Genomic DNA, 16,524 nt, shown 5'->3' on the forward strand with positions numbered 1-16,524 from the left:
ATTATTCTGTATGGAGCAAGATATGGGGTCCATTATTCTGTATGGAGCATTATATGGAGTTATTTATTCTGTATGGAGCAATATATGGGGTCCATTATTCTGTATGGAGCAGTATATGGGTCCAATATAACGCATGGAGCATGATATGGGGACAATTATACTGTATGGAGCAATATGTGGGGTCCATTATTCTGCAAAGAGCAATATAAAAGGTCTATTATTCTGTATGGAGCATTATATGGGGCCCATTATTCTGAAGGAAGCAATATATGGGGTCCATTATTCGGTAAGGAGAAAAAGATGGGATCCAGTATTCTGTATGAAGCGATATATGGGATCCATTCAGTATGGAGCATTATATGAGGCTCGTTATTCTGTATGGAGCAATATATGGGATCCACTATTCTGCATGGAGCAATATATGGGGTCCATTATTCTGTATGGAGCAATATATAGGACCCATTATTCTGTATGGAACAATATATTGGGTCCATTATTTTGTATGGAGCAATATATGGGACCCATTATTCTGTATGGAGCAATATATGGGGTCCATTATTCTGTATGGAGAAAAATATGGGACCCATTATTCTGTATGGAGCAATACATTGGGTCCATTATTCTGTATGGAGCTATATATGGGTTCCATTATTCTGTAGGGAGCTATATATGGGTCTATCATTCTGTATGGAGCATTTTATGGGGTCCATTATTCTGTATGGAGCAATATGTTGGGTCCATTATTCTGTACAGAGCATTATATGGGGTCCATTATTCTGTATGGAGCAATATATGGGGTCCATTATGCAGCATGGAGCAATATATGGGGTACATTATTCTATATCGAGCATTATATGGGGCCCATTATCATGAATGGAGCAATATATGGGGTACCTTATTCTGTATGGAGCAATATGTGGGTCCATTATTCTGTATGGAGCAATATATGGGGTCCATTATTCTGTACCGAGCAATATATGGGTCCATTAATCTGTATGGAGCATTATATGGGGCCCATTATTCTGTATGGAGCATTACATGGGGCTCATTATCTGTATGGAGCATTATATGGGGTCCAGTATTCTGTATGGAGCATTATATGGGGTCCATTATTCTATATGGAGCAATATATGGGGTCCATTATTCTGTTTGGAAGAATATCTGGGGCCCATTATTCTATATGGAGCATTGTATGAAGTCCATTATACTGCATTGAGCAATATATGGGGTCCATTATTCTGTATGGAGCAATATATAAGTCCATTATTCTGTATGGAGCAATATATGGGGCCCATTATTCTGTATGGAGCAATATATGGGGTCTGTTATTCTGTATGGAGCAATATATGGGTCCATTATTCTGTATGGATCAATATATGGGGTCCATTATTCTGTATGGAGTAATATATGGGTCCATTATTCTGTATGGAGCATTATGAGGCCCATTATTCTGTATGAAGCAACATATAGGGTCCATTATTCTGTATGGAGCAATATATGGGGTCCATTATTCTGTTCGGAGGAACATCTGGGGCTCATTATTCTGTATGGAGCATTTTGTAGGGTCCATTATTCTGTATGGAGCAATATATGGGTCAATTATGCTGTATAGAGCAATAAAAAGGGTTTATTATTCTGTATGGAGCATTATATGGGGTCCATTATTCTGTATGGAGCATTATATGGGGCCCATTATTCTGCATAGAGCAATATATGGAGTCCATTATTCTGTATGGAGCATTATATGGGGTCATTTATTCTATATTGAGCAATATATGGAGTCCATTATTCTGTATGGAACAATATATGGGGTCCATTAGTCTGTATGGAGCAATATACAGGGTCTATTGTTCTATATGGAGCATTATTTGGGGCTCATAATTCTGTATGAAACAATATATGGGGTCCACTATTCTGCATGGAGCAATATATGGGACCCATTATTCTGTATGGTGCAATATATGGGACCCATTATTCTGTATGGAGCAATATATGGGGTCCATTATTCTGTATGGAGCAATAAATGGGGTCCATTATTCTGTATGGAGCAATATATGGGTCTATTATTCTGTATGGAACATTATATGGGGTCCATTATTCTGTACGGAGCAATATATGGGTCCATTATTCTGTATGGAGCATTATATTGGGCCCATTATTTTGTATGGAGCAATACATGGAGCTCATTATTCTGTACGGCGCAATATATGGGTCCATTATTCTGTATGGGGCAATATATGGGGTCCATTATTCTGTATGGAGTAATATATGGGTCCATTATTCTGTATGGAGCATTATGAGGCCCATTATTCTGTATGAAGCAACATATATGGTCCATTATTCTGTATGGAGCAATATATGGGGTCCATTATTCTGTTTGGAGGAATAACTGGAGCCCATTATTGTGTATGGAGCATTTTATATGGTCCAATATTCTGTATGGAGAAATATATGGGTCGTTATGCTGTATAGAGCAATAAAAGGTTTATTATTCTGTATGGAGCATTATATGGGGTCCATTATTCTTTTTGAAGCAATATATGGGATCCATTATTCTGTATGGAGCAATATATGGGTCCATTATTCTGTATGGAGCATTATATTGGGCCCATTATTTTGTATGGAGCAATATATGGGTCCATTATACTGCATGAAGCATTATGAGGCCCATTATTCTGTATGAAGCAACATATAGGGTCCATTATTCTGTATGGAGCAATATATGGGGTCCATTATTCTTTTTGGAGGAATATCTGAGACCCTTTGTTTTCTATGGAGCATTGTATGGAGTCCATTATACTGTATGGAGCAATATATGGGGTCCATTATTCTGTAAGGAGCAATATATGGGTCCATTATGCTGTTTAGACCAATGAAAAGGGTTTATTATTCTGTATGGAGCATTGTATGGGATCCATTATTCTTTTTGGAGCAATATATGGGGTCCATTATTCTGTATGGAGCAATACATGGGTCCATTACTCTGTATGGAGCAATATATGGGGTCCATTATTCTGTATGGAGCAATATATGGGGTCCATTATTCTGTACAGAGCATTATATGGGGTCCATTATTCTGTATGGAGCAATATATGGGTCCATTATTCTGTATGGAGCATTATATGGGGTAATTTATTCTGTATGGAGCAATATATGAAGTCCATTATTCTGTATGGAGCAATATATGGGGTCCATTAGTCTGTATGGAGCAATATATCGGTCCATTATTCTTTATGGAAAATTATATGGGTCCATTATTCTGTATGGAGCAATATATGGAGTCCATTATTCTGTATGAAACAGTATATGGGGTCCACTATTCTGCATGGAGCAATATATGGGTCTATTATTCTGTATGGAGCATTATATGGGGTCCATAATTCTGTATGGAGCAATAAATGGGGTCCATTATTCTGTACAGAGCATTATATGGGGTACATTATTCTGTATGGTGGAATATATGGGGTCCATTATGCAGCATGGAGCAATATATGGGGTACATTATTATATATCAAGCATTATATGGGGTCCAGTATTCTATATGGAGCAATATATGGGGAACATTATTCTGTATGGAGCAATATATGGGTCCATTATTCTGTATGGAGAAATATATGGGGTCCATTATTCCGTACCGAGCAATATATGAGTCCTTTAATCTGTATGGAGCATTATATGGGGTCCATTTTTCTGTATGGAGCAATACATGGGGCTCATTATTCTATATGCAGCATTATATGGGGTACATTATTCTGTATGGTGCAATATATGGGGTCCATTATGCAGCATGGAGCAATATATGGGGTACATTATTATATATCGAGCAATATATGGGTCCATTATTCTGTATGGAGCAATATATGGGGTCCATTATTCTGTACCGAGCAATATATGGGTCCTTTAATCTGTATGAAGCATTATATGGGGCCCATTATTCTGTATGGAGCATTACATGGGGCTCATTATTCTGTATGCAGCATTATATGGGGTCCATTATTCTGTATGGAGCATTATATGGGGTCCATTATTTTGTATGGAGCAATATACGGGGTCCATTATTCTGTATAGAGCAATATATGGGGTCCTTTATTCTGTTTGGAGGAATATCTGGGGCCCATTATTCTGTATGGACCATTGTATGGAGTCCATTATACTGTATGGAGCAATATATGGGGTCCATTATTTTGTATGGAGAAATATATGGGACCCATTATTCTGTAAGGAGCAATAAATGGGTCCATTATTCTGTATCGAGCATTATATGGGGCCCATTATTCTGTATGGAGCATTAAATGGGTCTCATTATTCTGTATGGAGCATTATATGGGGTCCATTATTCTCCATGGAGTATTATATGGGGTCCATTATTCTGAATGGAGCAATATATGGGGTCCATTATTCTGTATGGAGCAATATATGGGTCCATTATTCTGTATGGAGCATTACATGGGGTCCATTATTCTGTATAGAGCAATATATGGGGTCAATTATTCTGTATGGAGCAATATATGGGTCCACTATTCTGTATGGAGCAATATATGGGGTCCATTATTCTGTATGGAGCAATATATGGGTCCATTATTCTGTATGGAGCATTATGAGGCCCATTATTCTGTATGAAGCAACATATAGGGTCCATTATTCTGTATGGAGCAATATATGGGGTACATTATTCTGTTTGGAGGAATATCTGGGGCCCAATATTCTGTATCGAGAATTTTATGGGGTCCATTATACTGTATGGAGCAATATATGGGGTTCTTTATTCTGTATGGAGGAATATATGGGTCCATTATGCTGTATAGAGCAATAAAAAGCGTTTATTATTCTGTATGGAGCATTATATGGGGTCCGTTATTCTTTTTGGAGCAATATATGTGGTCCATTATTCTGTATGGAGCAATACATGGGTCCATTACTCTGTATGGAGAAATATATGGGGTCCATTATTCTGTATGGAGCAATATATGGGGTCAATTATTCTCTATAGAGCATTATATGGTGTCCATTATTCTGTATGGAGCAATATATGGGTCGATTATTCTGTATGGAGCATTATATGGGGCCCATTATTCTATATAGAGCAATATATGGAATCCATTATTCTGTATGGAGCTTTATATGGGGTCATTTATTCTGTATGGAGCAATATATGGGTCCATTATTCTTTATGGAGCATTATATGGGGCCATTATTCTGTATAGAGCAATACATAGGGTCTACTATTCTGTATGGAGCATTATATGGGGTCCATTATTATGTATAGAGCATTATATGGGGTAAATTATTCTGTATGGAGCAGTATATGGGTCCATTATTCAGTGTGGAACAATATATGGGACCCATTATTCTGTATGGAGCAATATATTGGGTCCATTTTTCTGTATGGAGCTATATATGGGGTCCATTATTGTGTATGGAGCTATATATGGGTCTATTATTTTTCTTGAGCATTATTCTCTATGGAGCAGTATATGGGGTCCATTATTCTGTACAGAGCATTATATTGGGTCCATTATTCTGTATGGAGCAATATATGGGGTCCATTATTCTGTATGGAGAAATATATGGGGTCCATTATTCTGTATGGAGCAATATATGGGGTCCATTATTCTGTAGGAGCAATATATGGGTACATTATTCTGTATGGAGCATTATAAGGCCCATTATTCTGTATGAAGCAACATATAGAATCCATTATTCTGTATGGAGCAATATACTGGACCCATTATTCTGTATGGAGCAATATATGGGGTCCATTATTCTGTATGGAGCAAGATATCGGTTCCATTATTCTGTATATAGCATTATATGGGGTTTATTATTCTGTATGGAGCAATATATGGGGTCCATTATTCTGTATGGAGCAATATATGGGTCCTTTATTCTGTATGGAGCAATATATGAGTCCATTATTCCGTATGGAGCATTATATGGGGACAATTAATCTGTATGGAGCAATATGTGTTGTCCATTATTCTGTATAGAGCAATATAAAGGGTCTATTATTCTGTATGGAGCATTATATGTGGCCCATTATTCTTTATGAAGCAATATATCGGGTCCATTATTCTGTATGGAGCAATATATGGGTCCATTATTCTATATATTCATTATGAGGCCCATTATTCTTTATGGAACAACATACAGGGCCCATTATTCTGTATGGAGCAATATATGGGTTCAGTATACTGTATAGAGCAATATACAGGGTCAATTATTCTGTATGGAGCATTATATGGGGTCCATTATTCTGTATGGAGCAATATATGAGACCCATTATTCTGTGTGGAGCAATACATGGGGTCCATTATTCTGTATGTAGCAATATATGGGACCCATAATTCTGTATGGAGCAATGTATGTGTCCATTATTCTGTATGGAGCATTATATGGGGCCCATTATTCTGTATGGAGCATTACATGGGGCCCATTATTCTGTATGTAGCATTTTATGGGGTCCATTATTCTGCATGGAGCATTATGTGGGGTCTATTATTCTGAATGGAGCAAAATATATGGTCCATTATTCTGTATGGAGCAATATATGGGTCCATTATTCTGTATGGAGCAATATATGGGGCCCATTATTCTGTATGGAGCAATATATGGGTCCATTTTTCTGTATGGAGCAATATATGGGGTCCATTATTCTGTATGGAGTAATATATCAGTCCATTATTCTGTATGGAGCATTATGAGACCCATTATTCTTTCTGGAGCAATATATGGGGTCCATTATTCTGTTTGGAGGAATATATGGGTCTACTATGCTGTATAGAGCAATATATGGAGTCCATTATTCTGTATGTAGCTTTATATGGGGTCATTTATTCTGTATGGAGCAATATATGGGGACTATTATTCTGTATGGAGCAATACATGGGTCCATTACTCTACATGGAGAAATATATGGGGTCCATTATTCTGTATGGAGCAATATATGGGGCCTATTATTCAGTATAGAGCATTATATGGGGTCCAATATTCTGTATGGAGCAATATATGGGTCCATTATTCTGTATGGAGCATTATATGGGGCCCATTATTCTGTATAGAGCAATATATGGAGTCCATTATTCTGTATGGAGCTTTATATGGGGTCATTTATTCTGTATGGAGCAATATATGGGGTCCATTAATCTGTATGGAGCAATATATGGGGTCCATTAGTCTGTATGGAGCAATATATGGTTCCATTATTCTTTATGGAGAATTATATGGGGCCCATTATTCTGCATGGAGCAATATATGGGGTCCATTATTCTGTATAGAGCAATACATAGGGTCTATTATTGTGTTTGGAGCATTATATGGGGCCCATTATTCTGTATGAAGCAATATATGGGGTCCACTATTCTGCATGGAGCAATATACGGGACCCATTATTCTGTATGGAGCAATATATGGGGTCCATTATTCAGTATGGAGCAATATATGGGGTCCATTATTCTGTATGGAGCAATATATGGGTCTATTATTCTGTATGGAACATTATATGGGGTCCATTATTCTGTATGAAGAGATATATGGGATCCATTCTGTATGGAGCATTATATGAGGCCCATTATTCTGTTTGGAGCAATATATGGGGTCCACTATTCTGCATGGAGCAATATATGGGGTCCATTATTCTGTATGGAGCAATATATGAGGTCCATTATTCTGTATAAAGCATTATATGGGGTCCATTATTCTGTATGGAGCAATATATAGGGTCTATTATTCTGTATGGACCAATATATGGGACCCATTTTTCTGTACGGAGCAATATATGGGTCTATTATTCTGTATGGAGAAATATATGGGGTCCATTATTCTGTATGAAGCAATATATGGGCTATATTATTCTGCATGGAGCAATATATGGGGTCCATTATTCTGTATAGAGCAATACATAGGGTCTATTATTCTGTTTGGAGCATTATATGGGGCCCATTATCCTGCATGAAGCAATATATGGGGTCCATTATTCTGTATGGAGCAATATACGGGACCTATTGTTCTGTATGGAGCAATATATGGGGTTCATTATTTAGTATGAAGCAATATATTGGGTCCATTATTCTGTATGGAGCAATATATGGGTCTATTATTCTGTATGGAACATTATATGGGGTCCATTATTCTGTATGAAGAGATATATGGGATCCATTCTGTATGGATCATTATATCAGGCCCATTATTCTGTTTGGAGCAATATATGGGGTCCACTATTCTGCATGGAGCAATATATGGGGTCCATTATTCTGTATGGAGCAATATATTAGGTCCATTATTCTGTATAAAGCATTATATGGGGTCCATTATTCTGTATGGAGCAATATATAGGGTCTATTATTCTGTATGGACCAATATATGGGACCCATTTTTCTGTTTGCAGCAATATATGGGGTCTATTATTCTGTATGGAGAAATATATGGGGTCCATTATTCTGTATGAAGCAATATATGGGGTCCAATATTGTGTATGGAGAAATATATGGGGTCCATTACTCTGGATAGAGCATTATATGGGGTACATTATTCTGTATGGAGCAATATATGGGTCCATTATTCTGCATCGAGCATTATATGGGGCCCAATATTCTGTATGGAGCAATATATGGGGTCCATTATTCTGTATGGAGCAATATATGGGTCCCGTATTCTGTATGGAGCAATATATTGGGTCCATTAAGCTGTATGGAGCAATATATGGGTCCATCATTTTGTATGATGTATTATATGGGGCCCATTATTCTCTATGGAGCATTTTATGAGGCCCGTTATTCTGTATGGAGCATTAAATGGGGCTCATTATTCTGTATGGAGCATTATATGGGGTCCATTATTCTGTATGGAGCATTATATGGGGTCCATTATTCTGTATGGATCAAGATATGGGGTCCATTATTCTGTATAGAGCATTATATGGGGTCTATAATTCTGTATGGAGCCATATATGGGGTCCATTATTCTGTATGGAGCAATGTATGGGTCCTTTATTCTGTATGAAGCAATATATGGGTCCATTATTCCGTATGGAGCATTATATGGGAACAATTATTCTGTATGGAGCAATATGTGGGGTCCATTATTCTGCATAGAGCAATATAAAGGGTCTATTATTCTGTATGGAGCATTATATGGGGCCCATTATTCTGTATGAAGCATTATATGGGGTCCATTATTCTGTATCGAGCAATATATGGGTCCATTAGTCTATATGTAGCATTATGTGGCCCATTATTCTTTATCGAGAAACATACAGGGCCCATTATTCTGTATGGAGCAATATATGGGGTCGACTATTCTGTATGGAGCAATACATGTTTCCATTAATCTGTATAGAGCAATATATGGGGTCCATTATTCTGTATGCAGAAATATATGGGATCCATTATTCTTTATAGAGCATTATATGGGGTCCAACATTCTGTATGGAGCAATATTAGGTGTCCATTATTCTGTATGGAGCATTATATGGGGCCCATTATTCTGTATAGAGCAATATATGGAGTCCATTATTCTGTATGGAGCTTTATATGGGGTCATTTATTCTGTATGGAGCAATATATGGGGTCCATTATTCTGTATGGAGCAATATATGGGTCCATAATTCTTTATGGAGCATTATATGGGGCCCATTATTCTGTATGGAACAATATATGGGGTCCATTATTCTGTATAGAGCAATACATAGGGTCTGTTATTCTGTATGGAGCATTATATGGGGCCCATTATTCTGTATGAAGCAATATATGGGGTCCACTATTCTGCATGGAGCAATATATGGGGTCCAATATTCTTTATGGAGCAATATATGGGGTCCTTTGTTCTGCATGGAGCAATATATGGGGTCCATTATTCTGTATGGAACATTATATGGGGTCCATTATTCTGTATGAAGAGATATATGGGATCCATTCTGTATGGAGCATTATATGAGGCCCATTATTCTGTTTGGAGTAATATATAGTACCCATTATTCTGTATGGAGCAATATATGGGGTCCATTATTCTGTATGGAGCAATATATGGGTCTATTATTCTGTATGGTACATTATATGGGCTCCATTATTTTGCATGGAGCAATATATGGGGTCCATTATTCTGTATGGAGCAATATATGGGGTCTATTATTCTGTATAGAGCAATATATGGGGTCCATAATTCTGTATAGTGCAATATACGGGGTCTATTATTCTGTATGGAGCATTATATGGGATCCATTATTCTGTATGAAGCGATATATGGGATCCATTCTGTAAGGAGCATTATATGAGGCCCATTGTTCTGTTTGGAGCAATATATAGGGTGTAACGGGTCTGGGAGGCGGAACCTCTGAGCTACTATACAAGGGGGCGGTCCTTGTAAGGAAGCGGGTGGTGACCAGGGAAGACGGGCAGGTAGTCACAGCAGGTGACCGGGACAGTCTCTGGGTAAACGGGCAGGTGGTCACGGCAAGTGACCGGGACAGTCTCTGGGTAAACGGGCAGGAGGTCACAGCAAGTGACCGGAGCAGTCTCTGGGTATAGGGTAGGTACGACCTGTGACGGCTGAGCCTCCAGGTAGGCTAGCAGGCGGATGACAGATGAGTGCTCCCAGGTGAGCAGGCGAGAGTCTCTGGAAAAGCAGGTGGTCACAGCATGTGACGGCAGAGCCTCCAGGTAGGCTAACAGGCGGATGCAGATGAGTGCTCCCAGGTGAGCAGGCGAGAGTCTCTGGATAAGCAGGTGGTCACAGCATGTGACGGCGGAGCCTCCAGGTAGGCTAACAGGCGGATGCAGATGAGTGCTCCCAGGTGAGCAGGCGAGAGTCTCTGGATAAGCAGGTGGTCACAGCATGTGACGGCGGAGCCTCCAGGTAGGCAAACAGACAGGTAGCAGATGAGCGCTCCCAGGTGAGCGGGCAAGCTGGTCCATAGACAGACTGACAAGGGTAGGAAGGCAGACCGTCGGACCTCAGGCTAGCAAGCAGGTAGGAGGAATGTCAGGCAGGAAACAGACAGCAAACTGGCAGGTTTCTGGCAGGTAACTGGCAACGGGACCTGAGGGCTGAAGCAGAGTAGTGAACAGTGCAACAACATTGCTCGGGCACCTCCATTTTGGAGGAGGTGCCTTATATATGGTGAAGCCCTCCGGCCATTGGCCGGGGACTCCTTAGGACGGCGCGCGCGGCCCCTTTAAGAGGGAGGAAGCGCGCTGGCGCGCGCCCTAAGCACAGTGGCCGGGAAGGAGCGCGCGCTGCCAGCAGAGCGGGAGGAGGACGCCGGGCTCGGAGCAGAGGGGTGAGGGGAACAGCGTCCCTGCCTAGCAGAGGGCAGGGACGCCGGCGCTACAGTACTCCCCCCCCTTTAGGCCCCCCCTTTTTTAGGCCAGAGAGAAATTTAGCTAGGATGAGAGGGGCATGGATGTTCTCCCGGGGCTCCCACGTTCTCTCTTCAGGACCAAACCCCTTCCAATCTACCAGAAAAAAGGTCTTCCCTCTTACCCTTTTGGTGGCCACAATGTTCTCTACCTCAAATTCGTTTTCAGCGGAAACCGGAGCAGGAGGCGTAGCTGTAGACTGGGAAAAAGAGTTAAGTACCACAGGTTTGAGGAGAGATACATGGAAGAAGTTAGGGATCCGCAAGTTGGCCGGGAGTTTCAATTTATAGGCCACCGGGTTGATCTGGCTGATGACCTCCAGAGGACCGATGAACCGAGGCCCTAACTTATAGGAAGGAATCTTGAGCCGGACATATTTGGACGAGAGCCAGACCTTATCCCCTGGACGGAATTGAGGAGGATCCAGACGTTTTTTGTCAGCATGTCTTTTCATACGCTCGGATGACAGAAGGAGTGCGGACCGGGTGCTCTCCCATATGGAGGAAAATTTGTTAACAAGAGATTCCGCAGCCGGATTGTCCACCGAGGTGGAGACGGGAAATGGGATCCGAGGATGCTGACCGAAGACAACAAAAAACAGGGATTTGGAGGAAGATTCGCTCTCGTGATTGTTGTAAGAAAATTCGGCCCATGGCAGGAGATCCACCCAGTCTGAATGGTGGGCATTAACGAAGTGCCGGAGGTAAATGGTCAGGTTCTGATTGATCCGCTCCACCTGACCATTAGACTGTGGGTGGTAAGCGGAGGAGAAGTCCAGGGTGACATCTAGCAGTTTACAAATGGCTCTCCAGAAGCGTGAGGTGAACTGTACCCCACGATCCGACACTATGTGGAGGGGCAGTCCATGAAGACGGAAGATGTGGCGGATAAAGTCTTAAGCCAGCTCGGGTGCAGACGGGAGGCCTGGCAGGGGAACGAAATGAGCCATCTTGGAAAAGCGGTCAGCGACCACCCAAATGACCGTACAACCGGCAGAGACGGGGAGATCAGTTATAAAGTCCATTGCTATATGCTGCCAGGGGGCAGCAGGTACTGGGAGCGGAAGGAGGCGACCGGCTGGCAGATGTCTCGGAACCTTGTTGCGGGCGCAGGACACACAGGCAGAAACAAAGTCTATTACGTCCTTGTGCAGGGTAGGCCACCAGTAGTGCCGGGTAATAAGCTGGAGGGTCTTTTTCTGACTGGCGTGGCCAGCTAGTTTAGACGAGTGACCCCAGTGTAGGACCTTCTCCCGATCAGGTACTGATACGAACGTCTTACCGGGAGGGAGACGATTTAGACTCACGGGAGCCACCTGCATTACTCTGGCGGGATCGATGATGTGTTTCGGTTCTTCCTCGAGATCAGACACCATAAAGGATCGGGAAAAGGCGTCCGCCTTGATGTTTTTGTCAGCCGGGCGAAAATGAAGAACAAAATCAAAGCGAGCAAAAAACAAGGACCACCGGGCTTGGCGTGGGTTAAGTCTCTGGGCATGCTGGAGGTTAGCCAAGTTCTTGTGGTCAGTGTAAATTATTACCGGGTGAAGAGCCCCTTCGAGCAGGTAACGCCACTCCTCCAATGCCAGCTTGATGGCCAATAACTCTCGATCTCCTATGGAATAGTTGCGCTCAGAAGAGGAGAAGAGTTTGGAGAAGAAGTCACAAGTTACCATTCTCCCGGAGGACGATTTTTGGGTAAGTACCGCTCCGCCTCCAGAGGAGGAGGCGTCAACCTCCAGGAAGAACTGCTTGTTGCCATCAGGGTGATGCAGCACCGGGGCGGAAGAGAAGGCCTGTTTTAAGGAAAGAAAGGCCTCCTCTGCTTCGGGCGGCCACTCTCTGGGATTAGTGCCCTTACGGGTGAGCGCGGAAATTGGGGCAGTCCGGGAAGAGAAGTGCGGTATGAAGAGGCGGTAGTAGTTGGCGAAGCCCAGGAACCGCTGAATGGCCTTCAACCCCTCCGGTCGAGGCCACTTCTCGATGGCAGATGTTATGTTCTGCTACCAGAGCTAAGGAAAGAGAGGAGATCTGTCCCTACTATAGAACTCAGCTTAATCCCTACGATGTAACAGGGGACCTGATCCTGCGATCAGACCTGCTAAAGTCCTAAGCTAGTCTGTACGGAGACCTTTAGATGTGGGGAAGGAATCCCTACAAGTACTAAGGACTGGGAGGAATATGGGACACCTCCTAACAGAAATAGTAGCAGACAGAAGAACAAACAAAATATATAGAACATAGAGGTCCGTAGACCAAGCAAACTAACAGAGCAAGACACAGAGCACAGGCTAGCTAGAAAGTAGATATACAATGAAGTCCAGCAAAGCCAGAAGGGCGGAGCAGGATAAAATAGGCCAACAAGGTCATGTGACCAGCAAAGGAAAAAACCTAAGAGCAAGGTTCTAACAGTACCCCCCCTTCTAAGAGGATCCTCCGGATCCCCTAGGACCAGGCTTATCAGGAAATCTCCTGTGAAACGCTCTGATAAGTCTGGACGCGGAAACATCATCTGACCTCACCCAAGAGTTATCCTCGGGTCCGAAACCTTTCCAGGCCACAAGATACTGCAAACTACCTCTATACCGTCTAGAGTCAAGGATGCGAGAAATTTCATATTCCCCGTCCTCCACCACCGGAGGAACAGAGGCAGAGGCGTCACCATCCGACACAACAGCTTTTTTTAACAGAGAGACATGAAATACCGGATTAATTCTCCAGGAGGTAGGAACCTCCAACCTAACAGCAGATTGGTTGACAACTTGAAGCACCTTAAAGGGCCCTACAAACTTGGGACCCAATTTCTTAGAAGGAATCCTCAACCGCAGATTCCTAGAGGACAACCAAACCATGTCACCAACAGCGAACAAAACCTCCTGTCGTTTCCTATCAAAGTAGTCTTTAGATTTTCTGTTGGCCTCCTGAAGATTACCACGCACATCCGTCCAAACTCTCTCCAAATCACCGGAAAAATTCTCCTCCTCAGGCACGGCAGATCCCAACTTGGAGAACGACCCAAACGACGGATGTCTCCCAGAACAACAAAAAAAAGGCGAACAACCAGCAGAAGAAGATGTATGATTGTTCAGAGCAAACTCAGCAAGTGGCAGAAACTCAGACCACCCCTCTTGATTGTCTGCCACAAAACAACGCAAGAACTGCTCAACATCCTGGTTTTTCCTTTCTGTCTGGCCATTAGATTCAGGATGATATCCGGACGAAAACGACAAATGAATTCCCAACCTGTCACAAAAGGCACGCCAAAAACGAGCCACGAACTGAGGACCCCTATCAGAAACAATGTCAGTAGGAACGCCATGAAGTCTGACAATTTCCTTGACAAAGGCCTTAGCGAGAGTTTTAGCGCAGGTCAGTTTGACGAAGGGAACCAAGTGACACATCTTGCTAAAACGGTCCACGACCACCCAGATGACAGAAAAAACCCTCAGAGGGGGGAAGGTCAGTTATAAAGTCCATAGCCAAATGTGTCCAAGGAGCACTGGGGACCTCCAAAGGACAAAGCAACCCCGCAGCAGGAGTATGTGAGGACTTAGATCTAGCACATATAGTACATTGGCGCACCCACTTAATGACTTCCTTCTGCCATCCAGGCCACCAAAAACTGCGACCCACCAGTCTCTTGGTCTCAGAGATTCCGGGATGACCTGCCAACCGAGATTCGTGACACTCAACAAACAAATCTCTCCTAAAGGTCCCAGGCACAAACAACCTCCCATGAGGAGTGTTAGAAGGGGCATTCTCCTGTGCTTTAAGAATCTCATCTTCCAAAACGGAGTCTAAAGCAGCTATCACAACACCTTCTTGTAAAATGTTCTCCTCTTTCTCAGCACCGACTATGGGAGAAAAACTGCGAGACAAGGCATCCGCCTTAACATTCTTAGTACCAGGGATGTAAGTAACGGAGAAATTAAACCGCGAGAAAAACAGTGCCCACCTAGCCTGACGGGCATTCAGGCGCTTGGCAGCATCAAGATATATCAGATTTTTATGATCCGTAAGAACCTGAACGGGAAATTCCGCACCTTCCAAGAAGTGGCGCCAGTGTTCAAATGCGAGCTTAATAGCCAATAATTCCCGATTACCAATATCGTAATTCAGTTCAGTCTCCGAAAATTTTTTTGAAAAAAAGGCACAGGGATGTAATCCATCCCCGTTATCCTGAGACAATACTGCTCCAACCCCCACAGAGGAAGCATCAACCTCAACCAAAAACGGCTTAGTCACATCAGGCTGCATAAGGATGGGAGCAGAGGTGAACCTCTCCTTGAGATACACAAAAGCTTCAATGGCCTCAGCAGACCACTGAACCGCACCAGCACCTTTCCTGGTGAGATCGGTCAGAGGTTTGACAATACTAGAAAAATTTTTTATGAATTTTCTGTAATAATTGGCGAAACCTAAAAACCTCTGTATCGATTTCAAACCAATAGGCCTAGGCCATTCCTGTATAGCTTGAACTTTAACCGGGTCCATCTCAAAACCTTCGCTGGAGATAATGTAACCCAAAAAACTAATTCTCTGTACAGCAAATTCACATTTCTCCAGCTTAGCAAAAAGCGAATTGTCCATTAATAACTGTAATACCTCACGTATGCTCCGCCAATGAGACTCCAGATCCGGCGAATAAATCAAAATGTCATCCAAATACACAACCACATTTTTGCCGATCAAAGGCCCAAGGATGTCATTAATAAGATTCTGAAAAAATGCAGGAGCATTGGTAAGACCAAAAGGCATAACCAGATTCTCAAAATGACCCACAGGAGTGTTAAAAGCAGTCTTCCATTCGTCACCCTCCTTCATGCGCAACAGATTGTATGCCCCCTTAAGGTCAATTTTAGAGAACCACTTGGCCCCCATTAACTGGTTAAACAGATCAGGAATCAATGGCAGTGGGTAAGGATTGCGTACAGTAATTTTGTTAATCTCACGAAAATCCAGACAAGGACGTAAGCCGCCGTCCTTTTTTTTTACAAAAAAAAATCCAAGCGCCACAGGAGACTTAGAGGGCCTAATGTGACCGGCGGCCAAACTTGTCTGTATGTATTCCTCCAAAGCCTTCCTCTCAGGAATAGTAAGGTTAAATAAACGACTTTTAGGAAGAGTCGCTCCAGGGACAAATTCAATAGAGCAATCATAGTCTCTATGGGGAG

Source organism: Phyllobates terribilis, unplaced genomic scaffold (assembly GCF_046119375.1).
Source record: "Phyllobates terribilis strain yellow unplaced genomic scaffold, ASM4611937v1 Scaffold_4__5_contigs__length_816908805, whole genome shotgun sequence".
In the NCBI taxonomy this organism is placed as follows: Eukaryota; Metazoa; Chordata; class Amphibia; order Anura; family Dendrobatidae; genus Phyllobates; species Phyllobates terribilis.